At 39.8% G+C, this 21,915-nt stretch overlaps 1 non-coding gene across 1 annotated transcript; it reads left to right on the forward strand.

Moving 5' to 3' along the window:
* Nucleotides 1–11,438: 11,438 nt before the first annotated feature.
* On the forward strand, nucleotides 11,439–11,548 carry LOC138082504 (U6 spliceosomal RNA). Its single transcript, XR_011145131.1, has one exon. It is a non-coding gene; the product is annotated as a U6 spliceosomal RNA (small nuclear RNA).
* The last annotated feature ends 10,367 nt before the right edge of the window (nucleotides 11,549–21,915 follow it).

Here is a 21,915-nt window from a genome sequence, read left to right on the forward strand (position 1 = left end):
AATGTTTTGCTTAATTTATATTACCATTTGGGTTCATTTCTTTTTCTCATTCAATATACCAAAAAATACAACAAAACAACCTTTTTCAAAGCTGTCTGTATAAGACAGCTATTGCTGGATAAAAAAGTAGCCCGACATTAAACACCTGATGCAACAGTCCTTTATTATTTCTCTTTGATCAGCTGTGTTCCATTGGTTTGGGCTGGGCTCGGCTGATCTCAGCTAGACTCATGCAGGTATCTGCAGGCAGCTGTAATTTATTTATCTCAGTGCTAGAGCCTCCTGACCACATTAACTTTGTATTCTTACCACGTTCATGATTCTATTGCTAAAATTATGAATGATAAATTAGGACCATTTATGTTAGTAACTATTGTTTCTTCAGAAAGTGGATCATTCTTTCATTTATTCATTAAACAAATAGCAATTTAAGGCCAACCCTGTGCCAGACACTGTGCTTGATGCTAGGACTAAAGAAATGAGTTAGAAAAAGTCTCTGACCTAGAAATGCCAGAGTCAAGTGGGGGAGGCAAATATACAATAGAAAAACTATAGTCAAAGAGTGTAACAATAGAAGTGAAACTATTAGAGAATTACGTAGTGCAGTGGATGAGTTGATTACCTGTGTGGGGTAGGGAGTCAGTGGCAGAGCTAGGTAAGAAAAGGTTTCTTGGAGGAAGATATAACTGAACACTTACTTGGATATGCACTTATTAAGTGTGTGCTGTGTGCTAAGTTGCTACAGTTGTGTCTGACTCTGTGCGACCCTATGGACTGCAGCCTGCTAGGCTCCTCTGCCCATGGGATTCTCCAGGCAAGAATACTGGCATGGGTTGCTGTGCCCTCCTCCAGGGGATCTCTTGCCCCAGGGGTTGAACCTGCATCTCTTACATCTACCTGCACTGGCGGGAGAGTTCTTCACCACTGGTGCTACCCGGGAAGCCCCAGTAATTTAGTAGTTGTGTCCAGACACCTCTGGCCAGGATTATTAAGATTTGCTGCCATGAAACATATCCTTAGAGTATTGTTCTTTCATAGGTATAATATTATTATTTGAATTATGGAAATGATAACCCAACATGCTTTCCTCTGTTAACCTTTGGACAGTATCTGGCAGTAGACAGCAGTCCTTAAGAGTGCAGGCCCTAGACCTACATTGTCGGTTTAAATCTCAGCTCCACTGTTTATTAATTGTGTCTCAGTTTCCTCTTCTGTAAAAGGATGATGGAAATGTGAAGATGAAAAGCATTGTTAATACCGTTATAGGTAGGGCCTTGCACATAGTAAATGCTCATTACATGTTAATTCTTTGTATGGATTTGGTTTGTCACCCCAGCCTTTTTCTCTTTCCTCCCTTAAAAAGCAGAGGTAAAGATGAATTCACCTGATAGGGTCATTGTGAAGATTTAATGAAATTAAATATATGACAGTCACTTTGAATAATGCCTAGCACATGAGTACGTTGGAACTATACATTATTTTTATCTTGTTTATGTCATGTTTTTCAGAGAACTAAAGCCATCTACTCTTAGTTTTAAATGCATTTTATTATTATTATTATTTTAAAAATCTATTCCTTTTATTTATTATTTATTGGCCCCAAAGCTTGCAAGATCTTAGTTCTCTGAGCAGTGACTGAACCTATGACTTCAGCAGTGAAAGCACAAAATCCTAACTGCTGGACCACCAGGAAATTCCCTCAAAAATATTTTATATCTTATTTTATAGTCTTCTCTTTCACTAGGCAGAGGCTATAATTTACTTATGTATTTCCTTTTGGAAGAATGGCAAGAGGGTCAAGATTTCTTGAGAAATACTCCAAGGGAGAGTTTGAGAGGTGGGACTTATATAATCCTGACTAGGATTTCCTAGCCAGTGAGTTCCTAGCCAAATGCTAGGAAACAAGTCCTCAGGACTGATCTCTACCCAGAGATCTGCACACTCATCTTCTCCCTTGATGATGGGCACATCTCATGACAGTCTCCACTGTGTCTTCTTGTCCCACTTATCTTTTGATTATGCAGAGCAGTAGCTGATCCTCAGTTTGTAGTGTTTACTGTCTCCAGCAGGTATTAGCAATTGGTTAGAAAGATTCTAGCAAAAGTAATCAATAGAGCAAAGAAAGATGAACCACTGAAAAGAATATAATGAGATGGTAGAAGTCACCTTAAGTATATTGTGGTTAAATAATTATAGAATCTTCTGGCTAAATTTAAAGATAGAATATTTTCAAAGAATATATGGTACAGAATGAAAACTGAATAAATGAAATAAATGGATGAATGAATGATAAGATTATGAACATGCTTACTAACATTGATTACTGGCTATCATACTATTACATTTAAAAGCTATACTTTGACTATTCTACTAAGAATGAAGATTTTTCAGTACTGTAGAATATCTGTCAGAATTACTTCCCTATATCCTTCATGAACTTTATAAAGTTGTGGTGGCCTGATGGAATTTGTAATTTGAAGACCACAGATACAGAATACAGAGGAGCAAGCTAGAATTATATTCCTGAATTAAGAGAGCAATCTGAGAATTAAGTATTCAAGACCTAATAGTATTGAAATGCCAATCTATGGCAAAGCCTTGTGGAGTCATTTGTCACTGTGTTTGACTATTTTATAAGGCCTTATTTGATTCTAAGGCTTTACAGTGAAAAGAGTACTGGATTTGAAGTCAAAAAGACCCAGTTTCATGGCCAGCACATATCAAGGATGCCATTCACATAGACACCAATATGAGTGTTCCTTCATGGAGTCATGCAAAACAGCAGTTCTGCTTGGATTCAAATACTTACTCTGCTCCCTATGAGCTGTAAGATATGAAGCAGACATGAAGCAAACTAATTAATCTTGCTGAGTTGTTTCCCTTCTGTTAGTATGAGCACTAAACTGGATAACCCAGTAGTAGGTATAGTAAAGTAAAATAAAGTTGTTCAGTCATGTCCCATTCTTTGTGACCCCATGGACTGTAGCCTACCAGGCTCCTCCATCCATAGGATTTTCCAGGCAAGAGTACTGGAGTGGGTTGCCATTTCCATCTCCAGGGGATCTTCCCAACCCAGGGATCGAACCTGGGTCTCCAGCATTGCAGACAGACGCTTTTACCGTCTGAGCCACCAGGGAAGTATTTAGCATATAGTGCCTTGCTCATATTTGGTGACTTTTTCCACATTGCATGTGTGCATGCTAAGTTGCTTCAGCAACTTAGTGTCTAATTCTTTGTGACCCCAAAGAGTTAGTGTCCAGCTGTTTGCAACCCAATGGACTGTAGCCTGCCAGGGATTCTCCAGGGAAGAATACTGGAGTGGGTTACCATGTTCTCCTCCAAAGGATCTTCCCAACCCCATATCCTTTGACCACCTTCATCATTTCCCCACTCCCCAGCCTCTGGTAAACAAACATATTAATACTAGTCTTTCCACAAGTTCAGCTTTTTTAGATGCTACATATAAGTGATATCATACAGTATTTGTCTTTCTCTGTCTGATTTATTTCACTCCTTTTGGTTTTATTTTAGTTGTTGTTCAGTCACAGTCCTGTCCAACTCTTTGCGACCCCATGGACTGCAGCACACCAGACTTCCCTGTCCATCAGCAACTACCAGAGCTTACTCAAACTCACGTCCATTGAGACGGTGATTCCATCCAATCATCTCATCCTCTGTCACCCATCCCCTTTTCCCGTCTTCAGTTTTTCCCAGCATCAGGGTCTTTTTCAGTGAGTTGGCTCTTCACATCAGGTGGCAGAAGTATTGGAGTTTCAGCTTCAGCATCAGTCCTTCCAATGAATATTCAGGACTGTTTTCCTTTAGGATGGACTGGCTGGATCTCCTTGCTGTCTGAGGGACTCTCAAGAGTCTTCTTCAACACCACAGTTCAAAAGCATGAATTCTGCACTCAGCTTTCTTTTTAGTCCAACTCTCACATCCATATATGACCACTGGAAAAACCATAGCTTTGACCATATGGATCTTTGTCAACAAAGTGATATCTCTTCTTTTTAAAACACTGTCTAGGTTTGACATAGCTATTCTTCCAAGGAGCAAGTGACTGGTTTGATCTCCTTGCTCTCCCAGGGACTCTCAAGAGTCTTCTCCAACACCACAGTTCAGAAGCATCAATTCTTTGGCACTCAGCCTTCTTTATGGTCCAACTATAGGCCTGCTTTTAAAATTTGTTGCCATTTGATTTGAATAAATGCCATGTCAAATGCCTTATATTTCATTTCTTTGGAGAGACATAAGAATTTCAATATATTGTGGAGAAATCTAAGTGCAGAATCTTTTAGATTTTTAAATTGTCTCATATTCTACTAATGTAATTTTCTTATATTTAAATTTGGGTAGGTCTTAGTTATTTTTCTAGTTTTTGAGCCTCAGGATCTCTTTGCTTTAGTTACCTGGGATCTTGTGCCTAGAAGAGATGCTTTGATATTTTCAAAAAGCTGAAAATTGGGCTTGGGATTTTAAAGAAACAGTAGATTCAAAAGCGTTTCCTATATTGCAAAGAGTTATTCATATATTAAGTGAGTTTTCATATATAAAGAAAGTTAAAAATTTTTTTTTAAATTATAGTTGATTTAAAATGTCATGTTAGTTTCAGGTGTAAAGCAAAGTGAATCAGTTGTACATACACATATGTTCACTCTATGAGGTGTTTTTAATCTCTGTGTATATATTGTCTTCACCACAACCACTAGAGTGGTCGGTCTCTGGAAAATAAGTGGAACCCAAAATAAGCATTGGTTCCATAAATGAATGAGTGAATAAAAACTGGGAGACTGTTTAGGTGTGATTTCTTTTGTGTGTGTGTGTGTGTGTGATTTCTTTTTAAAGCATTTTTACTGAGATATAACATGTAAGTTTAAGATGTACAACGTGATATATATTGTGAAATGATTGCCATTATAGAGTTTGTAAATGTGATTTCTGGTGCTACCTTATGCTATCTTGAACACTGTGGTATAGAACACTGAATATCAAGGATTCTCTGGGCTGTCACATTTTAAGATGAACCTGATTTCTTCTTATTGCACTCTTAGTAGGAACTTGCTAGACACTTAATGGAAACTTTGTAGAAACTTAAGTAGAGAATTTTTCTTTTTGTTTGCTAACCTTATGGCAGAAAGTGAAGAGGAACTAAAAAGCCTCTTGATGAAAGTGAAAGAGGATAGTGAAAAAAGCTCAACATTCAGAAAACGAAGATCATGGCATCTGGTCCCATTACTTCACTGGAAATAGATGGGGAAACAGTGGAAACAGTGTCAGACTTTATTTTGGGGGGCTCCAAAATCACTGCAGATGGTGATTGCAGCCATGAAATTAAAAGATGCTTACTCCTCGGCAGGAAAGTTATGACTAACCTAGATAACATATTCAAAAGCAGAGACATTCCTTTGCCAACTAAGGTCCATCTAGTCAAGGCTATGGTTTTTCCACTGGTCATGTATGGATGTGAGAGTTGGACTGTGAAGAAAGCTGAGCACCAAAAAATTGATGCTCTTGAACTATGGTGTTGGAGAAGACTCATGAGAGTCCCTTGGACTGCAAGGAGGTCCAACCAGTCCATCCTAAAGGAAATCAGTCCTGAGTGATCATTGGAAGGACTGATGCTAAAGCTGAAGCTCCAGTACTTTGGCCACCTCATGTGAAGAGTTGACTCATTGGAAAAGACCCTGATGCTGGGAGGGATTGGGGGCAGGAGGAGAAGGGGACAACAGAGGATGAGATGTCTGGATGGCATCACCAACTCGATGGACATGAGTTTGAGCAGACTCTGGGAGTTGGTGATGGACAGGGAGGCCTAGCGTGCTGCAATTCATGGGGTCACAGAGAGTCAGACATGATTGAGTGACTGAACTGAACTGAACAAAAGAACATGCTTCTCAAGTTCTCTGTAATGTTAATGATTACACTTAAAACAGAGGCTTCTAAAATATTTGTGTGTGTGAGTGAGTGTGTGTGTGTAGAATTCTTTTGTCCAGAATTTTAAACTGGTTGGATTACTTTGGTTCTCGAGAGGGTACAAAAAATCATAATTAGGATGAGATTTTATGCCAAATTCTAAGAAACAAAGAAAACATGAATAGATGGATTGCTGGATGTATGTAAAGTACTCACATTCTTATTTATTCATACATCTAACAAATGTTGATGCATATTACCATAAAGAAATTGGACCATAAAGAAGGCTGAGTGCCAAAGAATTGATGCTTTTGAACTGTGGTGTTGGAGAAGACTCTTGAGAGTCCCTCAGACAGCAAGGAGATCAAACCAGTCAATCCTAAAGGAAATCAGTCCTGAATATTCATTGGAAGGACTGACGCTTTAGTTGAAGTCCAACACTTTGGCCACCTGATGCAAAGAGCCAACTCATTGGAAAAGACCCTGATGCTGGGAAAGATAGAAGCTAGGAGGAGAAGAGGACAACAGAGGACAAGATGGCTGGATGGCATCACCGACTCAATGGACATGAGTTTGAGCAAAGTCTGGGAGATGGTGAAGGACAGGAAGCCTGGCATAGTGAAGTCCATGGGGTCACAAAGAGTTGGACACGACTTAGCGACTAAACAACAATGGTAACAACAACAAATTACCCTTCTACAAGTCACTATGATGAAAAATACGGACAATGTTACTGTGCTCATGGAGCTTACATCCTAGTTAGGTGGGAGCTAAAAAGTTTGAAATAAACTAGTTAAAACAAGCATAAAAATTATAATACAATAAGCCTGGCATGCTGCAGTTCATGGGGTCACAAAAAATGAGACAGGACTTATGACTGAACAACAAAGGACTAGAAAGGAAATTAAAAGGGTGTGAACCTAAGGAATAATAAGGAAGGCTGGTTTGGGATGGTTTGGGATGTTGAAGAGGCAACATTTATACAGAGACCTAAAGAAGAAGTAAGAAAATGCCTAGGGACCTGTGAAGGCCACACTCACAGAGGGAGTCTTGATTTCATGTACTGTGGGACTTCTGTCAATTATTTCACAGAAGCTCTGAGGTATATTAAATCTTTATAGATAATTCAATTAAAAAATTAACTGAAAACCTACTTAGATTTCCCTTGAATACAAAAGCAATTAGGTTTAATATAAACTCTAAATGAAGACCAAGCCATCCCCACATGGCAAGAAAAACCAAAAACAATTTAATGGGAATGTTTTCACATCCATTTTTCTCTCAAGAATTCTGGTGTGCAATGTCTAAAATGTTTGAGCGCACTTTTTAAATAGATAGTCTGATAAACACAAAGGAAACATATGGAGGAATATGTCACTAGTTTATGAATCTGGGTAAGTCATTCTCATTAGATTATAGCCAGTCTTCTACCTCATAGATTATTCTCTTCTGTTAATTCTCTTCCTTTTCTCTTTCTACCTTTCTTTTGGTTATTGCACTGCTCATTAGCATTTCTATTAAGCAATTCTGAGGCTAAGGAAAAAAAAAATCAATCCAGGAAAAGAGCTTCAATTTGAGGCTTGATGGGTGAGAAGTTGAATCTATTGGCTAAAATCAGATGATTTTGAGCTTCTCTGTGGATTTCCTTTATCCATGTTATTTCTGCCCCAATAGCATAGACTAACAGTAGCTGATTATTTGTTGTTGTTCAGTTGCTAAGTTGTGTCTGACTCTTTATGACCCCATGAACTGCAGCACGCCAGACTTCCCTGTCTTTATGGCATAACATAGAAAGACACATTGCTAAAGGTTTTGGGAGTATAGACATATTTAAACTAAAACCTCTGGGTGAGAAAGTTATTTAAGTGATTACAATTTGGAGAGTGTTGAGGTAACACTAGTAATATGAACAGAGATTGTCCTTAGAAAGCATGCTGTTGCCTGTAGCCATAGGGAACATCCCTAGTAAGGGATTCTTCACATTCTAGAAGTAGCTGACCCGGCATCATAGACCAGGTCTATGATGGCCTTTCCCCATTCCTGCTAATACTCTTTAACCCAGACAAACTGTGTTTCTTTTAGTTGCTGTCGTTCAGTCACTCAGCTGTGTCCGACTCTTTGTGACTCCCATGAACTGCAGCACGCGAGGCTGCCCTGTCCTTCACTACCTCCTGGAGTTTCCTCAAATTCATGTCCATTGAGTCGGTAGTGAATAGAAATAGTTTATTTGAAATAGTAACCAGAAATGTGAAACAAGCCCAAGCATACATCCTAAATCATGGTCATGACTCACCTTATGTTTGTAGATCTTATAGACACCTTCATGGCCTTTCTCTTCAGGCCTGAGGCTATTCTTTTCAAAGATCCACTGCCTTGCTGTGTTCCCAGGGGGCTGAAGAGCTATATCCTCCTGGGATGCGTGAGGACAGGGGAGGCTGAAGACCAGGTTCCATGGGTAGGTCAGAAAAGGACATGCAGAGATTCTGTGTCCTTGGTGGGGTTGTACTTGTGCTGAACTTGCAAAATGCATGAGTTCAGTGTCATCTGTTTTCAGTATTTCCTGAACAATTGATTTATTCCACATTATTAATGAACTTTGCAGCAGTTCCACTTGTCAGAGCCTACTCTGTAGGGGTCAATAATGAGAGGAAACCTGATGTTAGTGAATCCAGCTTAAGTGATTCTGTCATGCTAACGATTCAATATATCAGGACAAATGTCAGCTCCTTCCAATATGTTAATTTCTCTGATCCTATTTGCATAAACTACAGTCAATGAAATACAGGCTCCCCCTCTAAGATAGTTAATGGAAACTTGTAAAGAATTTTTAATATATTTTTTGGGGGAATCTTTTTCAACCTAAATTCTTGAGTTGAAAAGTGATATGGAAAGCAAGAATCACAGATTGGGAAGAGGATGTAAAAATATTACAAAAGCAAAAATATAAAGGAATATAAAATCCATAGGTATAAATTTCATTGTTTCTTAAGAATCTCATGCATTTGCACTTACTACTTTCAAGAGAAGCAATTACTTTCTAAAGAAACTTGAGAACAAAGCACTGATGTATTCTTTTTATAGTTTGAGTTGAGTTTTCAGTTTTTCTAGTCTCTGGAGGTAAATCATCAGTTCATTAGTTTTCCCAAAGGACATTAAATCTGGGTTTCCTATCTCTCCTCCTAACCCACAATATTTCCATGGGATCACCAACATGTGACAGCAATGTTTATTTTAGAATCAGCATTTCTTTTGCTCTCAAGTCCAAGGTGAATATCACCATTTAAAATTAAGATTAAGAAGTCAGAATCTATTTTATTTCCTTTTTTGAGATGAGCTACATAGTTATCTGATTTAGCCAATGAAGTCATTTTCTTTCTTTCTTTTTTAACAAACTTTAAGATTTCTATTCATTCAGAGTCCTTAAGATTTTATCAATTGATTGTCATCTGGGGTTTATTATCAATAGCTTTCTGTATTGATTTGCACTATTGGCAACTGTAATTTTCATTTGAACTGCAGACATTTCTCTTGTCTACTAATTTTTTGGACTTTGTTTTGTAATGTGGCTCAAACTTTTACTTCTTCACCCATGACATTTAATTAGTTCAGTTCAGTTCAGTCGCTCAGTTGTGTCCGACTCTTTGCGACCCCATGAATCGCAGCACGCCAGGCCTCCCTGTCCATCACCATCTCCTGGAGTTCACTCAGACTCACGCCCATCGAGTCCATGATGCCATCTAGCCATCTCATCCTCTGTCGTCCCCTTCTCCTCCTGCCCCCAATCCCTCCCAGCATCAGAGTATGTTCCCATGAGTCAACTCTTCGCATGAGGTGGCCAGAGTACTGGAGTTTCCGCTTTAGCATCATTCCTTCCAAAGAAATCCCAGGGCTGATCTCCTTCAGAATGGACTGGTTGGATCTCCTTGCAGTCCAAGGGACCCTCAAGAGTCTTCTCCAACACCACAGTTCAAAAGCATCAATTCTTCGGTGCTCAGCCTTCTTCACAGTCCAACTCTCACATCCATACATGACCACAGGAAAAACCATAGCCTTGACTAGACGGACCTTAGTCAGCAAAGTAATGTCTCTGCTTTTGAATATGCTATCTAGGTTGGTCATAACTTTCCTTCCAAGGAGTACGCGTCTTTTAATTTCATGGCTGCAGTCACCATCTGCAGTGATTTTGGAGCCCCCCAAAACAAAATCTGACACTGTTTCTACTGTTTCCCCATCTATTTCCCATAATAGAGAATACTTTATTCATGTAACTTTGGTGGAGATAAAAATAAACAAACAAGATAGACCTGGAATTCTTATTGTTGACATTTGCTTGAGTAGTTTCATGCCTCCCTGGCAGTCCCTGAGGTAGTTTTCAGTCTCAGTTAAGGTGAGATAACAAGGATGTTGCTAACAGCACTCGGTGCTGTCAGTCAGCACAGAGCAGCATCAGCAATATGGCCTGTGTTCTCCATCCATGCTTTAGTGCTTACCTGCCATCAGCCTAGTGACCTGTCCGTTTGTCACTTTTTATAGGTTGCAGGATGAGTTTAAAAACTTATCCAAATCATTCATCTTACCTAAGTTGCCATGTTCATCTTCCCTCCATTTAATTTAATTTTGTTATCTCTGACCCCATGGACTGTAACCCACCAGGCTCTTCTGTCCATGAAGTTCTCCAGGCAAGAATACAGGAGTGGGTAGTCATTCCCTTCTCCAAGGGATCTTCCTGACCCAGGGATCCTGCATTGCAGGCGAATTTTTACCATCTGAGCCACCATGGAAGCCCAGATTATTTTAATGTATTTTTTAAAAAGTCTTTATTGAATTTGTTACACTATTGCTTATGCTTTATAGTCTGGTTTTTGGCCATGAGGTATGTGGGATATTAGGCATGCAGGATCTTAGCTCCCTGACCAAGGATCAAACCCACATCCCATGCATTGGAAGGCAAAGTTGTAACCACTGGACCACCAGGAAAGTAACCCCCACATACACCCATATTTAATTTTAAATACACAGAACATAATACTTTGTAAATTATTACAATGAATTGTTCAGACTGTATTTAGCTTGTTTTCTTGTCCTAATATAGAAAACTGGGATTTGTATTTTCACGTGTTCTTCACCTTTGGTGAGCAGGTAAGGGTGTCTTAATTGCAACATCTGTAGTACTTGAAGTGGAGGATTGTGGCCCTGATTTGCAGTTTCAGTTAATAAGTGAGCTGTCACCATGCCTTCACTTTCTAAAGACAATTCCTGATAGTGAATAAAGGAGGAGTTTTGATGAAATTTTAGAGAGTTCATTTATCCTCCACATTCACCTTCAGGAATCAGCTAGATTTTTAAACTCTAGGTAAAACAAAGACTGGTTTTCTTTTGATTCACCATGATACTGAACACAGTGCTGTATGATATAGTAAATGATGTCTGTGTATCTTGTAGAATTTTCTAAAGGATAATGGATCTCCTTTACTGAATATGGCTAACAGCAAAAAATAATCCTCAGGTGGGGATTGGTGTTTATCAGTTTGGCCAGGAAATTCAGCTGATTAAAAGTGGAATGATACAGAGAAGATTAGCATGGCCCCTGCATAACGATGACATGCAAATTCGTGAAGCGTTTCATATTTTTCAGTCTCTTTAACAAGTGGTGCTGGGAAAACTGGTCAACCACTTGTAAAATAATGAAACTAGAACACTTTCTAACACCATACACAAAAATAAACTCAAAATGGATTAAAGATCTAAATGTAAGAGCAGAAACTATAAAAATACTGGAGGAAAACATAGGCAAAACACTCTCTGACATAAATCACAGCAGGATCCTCTATGACCCACCTCCCAGAGTAATGGAAATAAAAGCAAACATAAACAAATGGGACCTAATTAAACTTAAAAGCTTTTGCACAACAAAGGAAACTATAAGCAAGGTGAAAAGACAGCTGTCAGAATTGGAGAAAAGTATAGCAAATGAAGCAACTGACAAAGAATTAATCTCAAAAATATACAAGCAACTCCTGCAACTCAATTCCAGAAAAATAAAGGACCCAATCAAAAAATGGGCCAAAGAGCTAAAGAGACATTTCTCCAAAGAAGACATACAGATGGATAACAAACACATGAAAATATGTTCAACATCACTTATTATCAGAGAAATGCAAAACACAGTGAGGTACCATCTCACACTGGTCAGAATGGCTGCGATCCAAAACTCTACAAGCAATAAATGCTGGAGAGGGTGTGGAGAAAAGGGAACCCTCTTACACTGTTGATGGAAATGCAAACTAGTACAGCCACTATAGAGAACAGTGTGGAGATTCCTTGCTTCTGCTGCTAAGTTGCTTCAGTCGTGTCCAACTCTGTGCGACTCCACAGATGGCAGCCCACCAGGCTCCCCCATCCCTGGGATTCTCCAGGCAAGAACACTGGAGTGGGTTGCCATTTCTTTCTCCAATGCATGAAAGTGAAAAGTGAAAAGGTCGTTCAGTTCAGTTCAGTTCAGTTGTGTCTGACTCTTTGCGACCCCATGAATTGCAGCATGCCAGGCCTCCCTGTCCATCACCAACTCCCAGAGTTCACTCAGACTCACGTCCATCGAGTCCGTGATGCCATCCAGCCATCTCATCCTCGGTTGTCCCCTTCTCCTCCTGCCCCCAATCCCTCCCAGCATCAGAGTCTTTTCCAATGAGTTAACTCTTCGTATGAGGTGGTCAAAGTACTGGAGCTTCAGTTTTAGCATCATTCCTTCCAAAGAAATCCCAGGGCTGATCTCCTTCAGAATGGACTGGTTGGATCTCCTTGCAGTCCAAGGGACCCTCAAGAGTCTTCTCCAATACCACAGTTCAAAAGCATCAATTCTTTGGTGCTCAGCCTTCTTCACAGTCCAACTCTCACATCCATACATGACCACTGGAAAAACCATAGCCTTGACTAGACGGACCTTAGTCGGCAAAGTAATGTCTCTGCTTTTGAATATACCACTAGGTTGGCCATAACTTTCCTTCCAAGAAGTAAGCATCTTTTAATTTCATGGCTGCAGTCACCATCTGCAGTGATTTTGGAGCCCCCAAAAATAAAGTCTGACACTGTTTCTACTGTTTCCCCATCTATTTCCCATAAAATGATGGGACCAGATGCCATGATCTTTGTTTTCTGAATGTTGAGCTTTAAGCCAAATTTTTCGCTCTCCTCTTTCACTTTCATCAAGAAGCTTTTTAGCTCCTCTTCACTTTCTGCCGTAAGCGTGGTGTCATCTGCATATCTGAGGTTATTGAGATTTTTCCCAGCAATCTTGATTCCAGCTTGTGTTCTTCCAGTCCAGCGTTTCTCATGATGTACTCTGCATATAAGTTAAACAAGCAGGGTGACAATATACAGCCTTGATGTACTCCTTTTCCTATTTGAAACCAGTCTGTTGTTCCATGTCCAGTTCTAACTGTTGCTTTCTGACCTGCATACAGATTTCTCAAGAGGCAGGTTAGGTGGTCTGGTATTCCCATCTCTTAAATAATTTTCCATAGTTTGTTGTGATCCACACAGTCAAAGGCTTTGGCATAGTCAAGAAAGCAGAAATAGATGTTTTTCTGGAACTCTCACTTTTTCCATGATCCAGCAGATGTTGGCAATTTGATCTCTGGTTCCTCTGCCTTTGCTAAAACCAGCTTGAACATCAGGGAGTTCACGGTTCACGTATTGCTGAAGCCTGGCTTGGAGAATTTTGAGCATTACTTTACTAGCATGTGAGATGAGTGCAATTGTGTGGTAGTTTGTGCATTCTTTTGCGTTGCCTTTCTTTGGAATTGGAATGAAAACTGACCTTTTCCAGTCCTGTGGCCACTGCTGAGTTTTCCAAATTTGCAGGCATATTGAGTGCAGCACTTTCACAGCATCATCTTTCAGGATTTGAAACAGCTCAATTGGAATTCCATCACCTCCACTAGCTTTGTTCATAGTGATGCTTTCTAAGGCCCACTTGACTTCACATTCCAAGATATCTGGCTCTAGATTAGTGATCACATCATCATGATTATCTGGGTGGTGAAGATCTCTTTTGTACAGTTCTTCCATGTATTCTTGCTACCTCTTCTTAATATCTTCTGCTTTTGTTAGGTCCCTACCATTTCTTTCCTTTATCAAGCCCATCTTTGCATGAAATGTTCCCTTGGTATCTCTACTTTTCTTGAGGAGATCTCTAGTCTTTCCCATTCTGTTGTTTTCCTCGATTTCTTTGCATTGATCCCTGAAGAAGGCTTTCTTATCTCTTCTTGCTATTCTTTGGAACTCTGCATTCAGATGCTTATGTCTTTCCTTTTCTCCTTTGCTTTTCGCCTCTCTTCTTTTCACAGCTATTTGTAAGGCCTCCCCAGACAGCCATTTTGCTTTTTTGCATTTCTTTTCCATGGGGATGGTCTTGATCCCTGTCTCCTGTACAATGTCACGAACCTCATTCCATAGTTCATCAGGCACTCTATCGATCAGATCTAGGCCCTTAAATCTATTTCTCACTTCCACTGTATAATCATAAGGGATTTGATTGAGGTCATACCTGAATGGTCTAGCGGTTTTCCCTACTTTCTTCAATTTGAGTCTGAATTTGGTAATAAGGAGTTCATGATCTGAGCCACAGTCAGCTCCTGGTCTTGTTTTTGTTGACTGTATAGAGCTTCTCCATCTTTGGCTGCAAAGAATATAACCAATCTGATTTTGGTGTTGACCATCTGGTGATGTCCATGTGTAGAGTCTTCTCTTATGTTGTTGGAAGAGGGTGTTTGCTATGACCAGTGCATTTTCTTGGCAAAACTCTATTAGCCTTTGCCGTGCTTCATTCCATATTCCAAGGCCAAATTTGCCTGTCACTCCCAGTGTTTCTTGACTTCCTATTTTTGCATTCCAGTCCCCTATAATGAAAAGGACATCTTTTTTTGCGTGTTAGTTCTAAAAGGTCTTGTAGGTCATAAAACCATTCAACTTCAGTTTCTTCAGCGTTACTGGTTGGGGCATAGGCTTGGATAACTGTGATATTGAATGGTTTGCCTTGGAGATGAATAGAGATCATTCTGTCGTTTTTGAGATTGCATCCAAGTTCTGCATTTCGGACTCTTTTGTTGACCATGATGGCTACTCCATTTCTTCTGAGGGATTCCTGCCCGCAGTAGTAGATATAATGGTCATCTGAGTTAAATTCACCCATTCCTGTCCATTTTAGTTCACTGATTTCTAGAATGTCGATGTTCACCGTTGCCATCTCTTGTTTGACCACTTCCAATTTGCCTTGATTCATGGACCTGACATTCCAGGTTCCTATGCAATATTGTTCTTTACAGCATCAAATCTTGCTTCTATCACCAGTCATATCCACAACTGGGTATTGTTTTTGCTTTGGCTCCATCCCTTCATTCTTTCTGGAGTTATTTCTCCATTGATCTCCAGTAGCATATTGGGCACCAAATGACCTGGGGAGTTCCTCTTTTGGTATCCTATCATTTTGCCTTTTCATACTGTTCATGGGGTTCTCAAGGCAAGAATACTGAAGTGGCTTGCCATTCCCTTCTCCAGTGGACCACATTCTGTCAGACCTCTCCACCATGACCTGCCCGTCTTGGGTTGCCCCGCAGCCATGGCTTGGTTTCATTGAATTAGACAAGGCTGTCGTCCCAGTGTGATTAGATTGACTAGTTTTCTGTGAGTATGGTATCAGTGTGTCTGCCCTCTGATGCCCTCTAGCAACACCTACCATAGAAACCTGGAAATAGAACTGCCATATGACCCAGCAATCCCACTGCTGGGCATACACACCAAGGAAACCAGAATTGAAAGAGACACGTGTACCCCAATGTTCATTGCAGCACTGTTTATACTAGCCAGGACATGGAAGCAACCTAGATGTCCATCAGCAGACGAATGGATAAGAAAGCTGTGGTACATACACACAATGGAATATTACTCAGCCATTAAAAAGAATGCATTTGAATCAGTTCTAATGAGGTGGATGAAACTGGAGCCTGTTATACAGAGTGAAGTAAGCCAGAAAGAAAAACACCAATATAGTATACTTAATGGCAACCCACTCCAGTACTCTTGCCTGGAGAATCCCATGGACAGAGGAGCTTGGTGGGCTACAGTCCACAGGGTTGCAAAGAGTTGGCCATGACTGAGTGACTTCACTTTCAATGCATATATATGGAATTTAGAAAGGTGATAACGATCACCTTATATGTGAGACAGCGAAAGAGACACAGATGTAAAGAACAGACTTTTGGACTCTGTGGGAGAGGGTGAGGGTGGGATGATTTGAGAGAACAGCATTGAAACATGTATATTATCACATGTGAAATAGATCACCAGTCCAGGTTCAAGGCGTGAGACAGGATGCTCAGGGCTGGTGCCCTGGGATGACCCTGAGGGATGGGATGGGGAGGGAGGTAGGAAGGGAGTTCAGGATGGGGAACACATGTACACCCGTGGCTGACTCATGTCAATGTATGGCAGAAACTACCACAATACTGTAAAGTAATTAGCCTCCAATTAAAATAAATAAATTAATTTTAGAAAAGTTAAATTGTACTTATCTCTGCTACTAAGAAACCATTTTAGTTTAGCTGAGTCAGGCCACTAATGTGTTGTAGGAAATAAATAGTCTAGGTGCTTTCTTTTGCCTGCCCTCTCCTGTCAGGTTTTCAGGTTCCTCCTCCAAGGTCTTCCAGCCTGTTTGCTTATTTTCTGTCTCCTGTTGTATCCTGGCAGCCAGATTCTCTGAGCGCCGAGTCATCACTTCTTTCCCCTGATAACCAGACTCAGGCTAATGGTCTACTATGCTAATTGGCTAGAATGTAGGGCCTCCTCTATTCCCTCGACACCAGTCATCATGGATGAGAGGCCTTGTGTAGACCTTATCCTTTCATGTGTTTTCTTATCACCTGGTATGGTATATGTGAAAGACAACTCAATTAGAAAACAGGAGGGGATTTTATGTCCTCTCTCTAACAGTTATTACCAACGCTTGATTATGAAAAGTTTCTTTTTTAAAAAATTGAGGTATAGTTGTTTTATGATGTGTTAGTTTCTGCTGAACAATGAAGTGAATCAGCAGTATGTATCAATATATTCCCTCCCTGCTGGACCTACCCCTTGTCCCTGCCCCTCCACAGTCACAGTCATCTCGGTCCTCACAGAGCACAGGGCTGAGGTCCCTACACTGTACAGCAGCTTCCCACTAGTTGTCTATTTCACACATGGCGGGGCACATTCTTCCATCTCAGTCTCCCAGTTCGTCCCAACCCCCTCCCCTCCCTCGGTGTCCACTCATCCATTCTCTCTGTCTGCATCTCTATTCCTGCCTTGCAAATAGATTCATCTGTACCTTTTTTCTAGATTCCACATATATGTGTTTTAATATGTGATATTTGTTTTTCTCTCTCTGACTTTAGTCTGTGTGACAGTCTCTCGGTTCATCCACGTCACTACAGATGGCCCAGTATCATTCCTTTTTGTGGCCGAATAGCATTCCATTGTACCAAATCTTCTTCATCCATTCATCTGTCAGTGGACATTTAGGTTGCCTCCATGAAAGTTTCTTAATTGCTGTCTCCCTGATCATTGAATTTCACCACCTTCTAAATGAGCAGGATTGGAGGAGGAGGCACCAGTGTAGACGGCATGCAAACTGGGAGGTACTCTTCTCCAGTGAGACTCTATCCTGCTTTCTTTGTTTTTGCTTTTCTCCTCCCCTTTCCTTCTTTTTTGTACTCTCTTCCCTTCTTCTCTTCCTTTCCCCTTTCTTCCATCCTTTTTTCCTTCCCCTACTCTCTCTGCTAAACTTCTCCCTCTTCTTGTAGCCCTCCTGTCTTTCTTACCCTCACCCTACCGCTGCACTTCAGTTCTCCAAGGATATGTAGTTTTCCACTCGAATCCTATACAATGAAGTGTGTGTAGTAGGGGAGCAGAATAAGGGGAAGCCTAAAACAAGCAGGATGGTAACAATTAGGAAAAGTTGGCATGAGGTTGGGGACAAGGATGGAAAAAAAAGAGATTGTATAAAATATTCTCATTATCTTTGAAAAGTAAAACATATGTTCTTCAGAAAGGACAAATGTTCCTGGTAATTAGATCTGAAGCAAATTCTTACCTGAAGCTTATGGGAGATGCAGAAATTTTGTTCTCAATGAGATCCTTAAAATTAAAGCAGTGGTTTGTTTTAAGATGTTATATTATGCCTTAATTTAAGCTGAGGGTATGAAGTAAGAATCTGTTCAGGGCCAGATCATGACTTCTGGTGTCTTACCATCATGATGTTAATATTTTATCCAGGGCGCTTACTCCTTGGAAGAAAAATTATGACCCACCTAGATAGCATATTGAAAAGCAGAGATATTACTTTGCCAACTAATGTCTGTCTAGTCAAGGCTATGATTTTTCTAGTAGTCATGTATAGATGTGAGAGTTGGACTGTGAAGAAGGCTGAGCACTGAAGAATTGATGCTTTGAAGTGTGGTGTTGGAGAAGACTCTTGAGGGTCCCTTGGACTGCAAGGAGATCCAACCAGTCCATTCTGAAGGAGATCAGCCCTGGGATTTCTTTGGAAGGAATGATGCTAAAGCTGAAACTCCAGTACTTTGGCTACCTCATGCGAAGAGTTGACTCATTGGAAAAGGCTCTGATGCTGGGAGGGATTGGAGGCAGGAGGAGAAGGGGATAACAGAGGATGAGATGGCTGGATGGCATCACGGACCTGATGGACGTGAATCTGAGTGAACTCCGGGAGTTGGTGATGAACAGGGAGGGCTGGCGTGCTGCGATTCATGGGGTCACAAAGAGTCGGACACGACTGAGCAACTGAACTGAACTGAACTGAAGGCCTAGAAAAGTGAAAGAAAGTGAAAATCACTGAGTCGTGTCCTATTTTTTGTGACCCCATGGACTGTAGCCCACTAGGCTCCTCTGTCCATGGGATTCTCCAGACAAGAATACTGGAGTGGGTAACCATCTTCTCCAGAAGACCTTCCAGACCAAGAGTTCAGTTTACTCTTGGAGAATAATATGGAATTTTTCATTCAGTTGAATTCAATAATTGAATTGAATAAAATAATTTTGAAGAATAAAGGCAGCTATCAAATGGTATTCCATACATATAATTTTTATACCATTAAAATATAGAGATTATTATTTACAGAGAAAACTTTAAGCTAGAGAAAACTTTGGCTGAGAATCAAAACTACAATGTTCTGGGGAATGTGGTGCTGGAATCAAAGATGTCTTTGTCTGTGAGTAACAGATCCCTGGGTCAGGAAGATGTCTTGGATAAGGACATGGCAACCTATTCCAGTATTCTTGCCTGGAGAGTGGAGCCTGGTGGGCTGCAGTCCATAGGGTTGCAAAGAGTCAGACACGACTGGGTGACTAAGCACACACAAGCAGAAAATTCTGCTCAAGTTGCCCAAGTGAACAAGAATGCAAGGGACGGGTAGGGTTCCTTGTGTACTAGTTCTTTAGGGTTCTAGGTTTTTTCCTATGTGATTCTCTTGGCTCTGACCTCTGCCACTGGTTGGCTTCATTCTCAGGCAGAATCACAGCATCAGTTCCAGAAGTCTCATCCAGACATGTGTTGGACTTTTCTGCAACACTGGATCAGGGTTGTCACTTGCTTTGTGGCTACAGGGAAAAATTGTAGTGACTGCACTAGCTTCATGATTCTGGATTACAGTTATGGTGGTGGATTCTTGACATTAGAATTACCAGGCAGTCTCCTGAGTTCCTATCATCTTTTTAGTGGCCCAGGTAGCAACTTCCCTGGCAGACCAGCTCAGTAATATTTCTTTAGTAGCTGTTGCTGGAGGCACAGCCTGGAATCCTCTTCTCTAGTGTTTCCAGTTATTTTGAAGCATTTAGCTCCCTGTTTTAAATTTTTCTGCTTACATTAACTCGAGTGGTTTTTGGTTGAAACCTGGCATTCTCTTCTCACGTCAAACTCAATTTGTTTAAAACAAAACACCTTTCCTAATTAGCTCTTATTTCTGACATTCTTAAGTATTGTCACTCACAATTATCTTCTTTCTCCTTCTTTTTTTGTTCACAGCCAAACAAATCCCTCAAAGTACCTCTTTTTGTTTGTACCTTTTTTTTCTAGTCTTTATGTTCGCATATGTCAAAAGTAATCTTTGTAAAATACTGTTTGTATTGTATCATTGCTGTTCAAGGCACGAATCTTAGATTTTTTAAACTCTTAGCCTTGCATTCAATGTTCACAAAAATCTAGTCTCCACTAATCTTTTCAAATGTATGTTTTTCTTGGGGGTGGGTGTGTATAGAGACTCTGCCGTATCAGAGTCTTACTAAATTTCAGATCTCAGTCTAGATCTTCTCCTATATATAACGGCTACTCTGAACTTTTTCAGATAATTTCTGCAATTCAATTTATTTATTATCTGACAATAAGTCTTGGGAAATCTCATATTGGAATGTGATATTCTTTGCTTTAACTTTTCATACGTAAGTCTTGGCTCTTATAGTAGCCATTACACTCTTGAGACAAGAATGATGTGCGACATCTGTGCAACTCCTCTACCCACTTAATGTACAGCAGGGATTGCACTGAACTTGGAAGTCGAGCTGGTCCTCAGTCCACTGCTTATTATCCTTGAGACTTTAGACAAGGAAATTAACTTTAAGGAGGGGGTCTTTTCTCCTACTTTAAAATGAGCTAAAAAAAAAGAGTTTCCTTCTCTTTCTCACAACGCATTGATTCTCAGCCTTCAAGGTTCTGATGAAAGCTACAGGTCGTTTACTGGTAAACAAATGTACTTGTGCACAAATACACAAATTATTTGTTCAGTTGAAGGAATTCTTGTGCTTCTTGAAGCCATTCATAGAGCTGGGTCAATAGTCCCACTCATAGTGTTACTGTGAGGATCAGATAAAATATTGCATGTGAGAACTATACAAACATAGATGAGAGGAAGTGCGGGGCCATCAGCAAAGTATTAAATGAATAAACAAATGAAACTTAGGCTTGATAGGGATCTTAAGAATTTATCTAGTTCTTTCCATGTGTTTTCAGAGTTTTCCTAGAACTTTTTAGATCATTATATTAAAGAACTCCAGAAAAAAGAATTCCTATAACTCAGACTTACTGTAGTATGTCACTTCCAAAGATTTCTTTCTTGAATATAAATTAATGATTCATAGAAAAAGACTTACAAATGTTTAATGCACATGTGGAAAATAATTTACACTAACTGATAGATAAATACATGCAAATTAAAACCACAGTGAAATATTCATCACGTATCACAATGTGATTAGTAAATAGAGTAATATCCTGTGTTGCCAAGGGCATGGTATGCTTCTGTGTTGCAAGTAGAGTAACTTGGTTTAAGCTTTCTGGAGAGCAATTTGACAGGAGGTAAAAAACCTTATAATTGCATGCCAATTTAATAATCAGTTCTGTATCTAGAAATTTCTCCAATGATGTACTCCTACATGCAAGTTATCAAAAAGTGCAAAAATATGTATACAAGGGTATTATTAAAGCATTATTTGTAAAGTATCAAAAGCTGGGGTCAGTATGAGACTGGCTAAATTTTAGCATCCTCATGTAATGGAATACATTGTAACCTTTTATATACTGTTATCAAATATTCAATAATATAGACAAATGGTCACATCAAATTGCTATTAAAAAGAAAACTTATAAAATTATGTGTAGAGTACCAAAAAAGGAATACATTTTTATGCATAGAAAGCAAAGCCAGAGAGGACCCATACCAACATCATCATGATCATTGGGGGCTGAAGACATCATGGCAAGTTGTAATATTTTTTTGTTTTGTTTGCTTGTAAAAAACTTTTGTTTTGTTTTGTTTGCTTGTTAAAAAACTTTCAGAAGAGTAAACATGCATTAATTTTATAATAATAATAAGTTGTTAAAGTTATGTTTACATCTGATTTAAATTCTTCTTGTTTCTTCTTAAGTTTTAATGGAATGGAATACAGTTGAGGAACATC

This window comes from Capricornis sumatraensis, chromosome 7, assembly GCF_032405125.1.
Source record: "Capricornis sumatraensis isolate serow.1 chromosome 7, serow.2, whole genome shotgun sequence".
NCBI lineage: Eukaryota > Metazoa > Chordata > Mammalia > Artiodactyla > Bovidae > Capricornis > Capricornis sumatraensis.